Source organism: Trachypithecus francoisi, unplaced genomic scaffold (assembly GCF_009764315.1).
Source record: "Trachypithecus francoisi isolate TF-2019V2 unplaced genomic scaffold, Tfra_2.0 Lachesis_group19, whole genome shotgun sequence".
NCBI classification, from domain to species: Eukaryota; Metazoa; Chordata; class Mammalia; order Primates; family Cercopithecidae; genus Trachypithecus; species Trachypithecus francoisi.
In genome coordinates this window covers 46454608-46456123 of record NW_022681464.1, presented here as the reverse complement: position 1 = coordinate 46456123, position 1516 = coordinate 46454608, and the positions used below count along the sequence as shown (strand labels likewise).

The 1516-nt window shown below is 46.9% G+C and overlaps 1 pseudogene; it reads left to right on the top strand.

The window, feature by feature from the left end:
* The first annotated feature begins 330 nt into the window (after positions 1 to 330).
* On the top strand, positions 331 to 1095 carry LOC117064177 (annotated as a pseudogene).
* Positions 1096 to 1516: the final 421 nt, after the last annotated feature.

The window sequence follows — 1516 nt, the reverse complement described above, 5'->3', positions numbered from 1 at the left end:
AATAACAATCCAACAAAATGGAATAGGTAAGCTACACACGGGGGGAAGTATTTGCAGAAAACATATCTGAAGAAGCATCTTTAGAGAACTTCTGAAAGTTAACAATAAAAAGATGAACAACCAAATCAAAAGCGGACACGAGACTTGAACGACCACGTGACAAAAGACGCTACACACATGGCCAGCCAGCACGTGAAAGCTGCTCACGTTAGTGGTCACTGCTGGGCAAGGCAGTTTCAGCAGGATTCCAGTTTCAGCAGTTTCCCAGCACTGGGCCTTTTGGACATTGATGGGACCCTGACCACCCTGCAGCAGAAAATTACCAAAGAAATGGATGACTTCCTACAAAAAGTGAGGCAGAAGATCAAAATCGGAGAGGTAGGCATGCTGGACTTTGAGGAAGTGCAGGAGCAACTGGGAAATGATACGGTTGAAAAACATGATTACACGTTTCCATAAAATGGCTTGGTAGCATACAAACATGGGAAATGCTCGTGTAAATGTCACGAGCATTCAAAGTCACCTGGGTGAGGTCCTAATCCAAGATTTAATCAACTACTGTCTGGGCTACAATGCAAAAATTAAACTCCTGAAGAAGAGGGGTACTTTCACTGAATTCTGAAATGGGATGTTAAACATGTCCCCTATTTGAAAGAAGCTGCAGCCAAGAGGAACGCATTAAGTTCTACAAATTCAATAAAAAAGAAAATATAAGAGAAAAACTTGTAGCAGATCAAGGAAGGAGTTTGCAGGAAAAGGTCTTACGTTTTTCACAGGAGGCCAGATCAGCTTTGATGTCTTTCCTGATGGATGGGACAAGAGGTATTGCCTGCAACATGTGAAAAATGATGGTTCTAAGGCCATTTACTTCTTTGGAGACAAAATCATACCAGGTGGCAAAGACCTTGAGACCTCCACAGACCCCAGAACCGTGGGCTACTCCATGATGGTGCCTGAGGACACACACAGGATCTGTAAAGAGTTTGCCTACCGTGTGAGTGGGAGGGGCAGGGGTCCCGGCTGACTAGCCAGCAAGGGGCATTCAGTGGCCCAAGCCAAGGGCCCTCCCACACATGCTCACCCCCCACCCCCCCGCAGCCCAGCCAGGCTCTGCGCACTGTGTCAAGCACGTGTGGTCTTGACCTCCACCGCTGACATGTCTTGCCTCCATCTCCAGTGCCCAGAAGCTTCCAGAAGGGAGGAGAAAAGAGTTGTCAAGAATTGCTTAGAGGAACACCTCCCATAAAAGATTTTCCCCACCCATCTGCAGCCCCCTAGTCTAATATACTCACCCCAATACATGCAGTCACAGTACACATGGTTTTTCGGGAAATTTCCCCATCATTCCAGGTTTATCTTTCTGATACAGAAAGAAAAAATGTGCCTGGACCCTCCCTCTTTGTGGTTCTTGTGAAAACGTGTTAGTTTTAATGTCTGGACCTCTGCGTCAGCACCAAAAACGGAGACCTGGTGATGAGAAAGCAAGGACAGGCCATCTGCAGTGGTCCACCCCAGG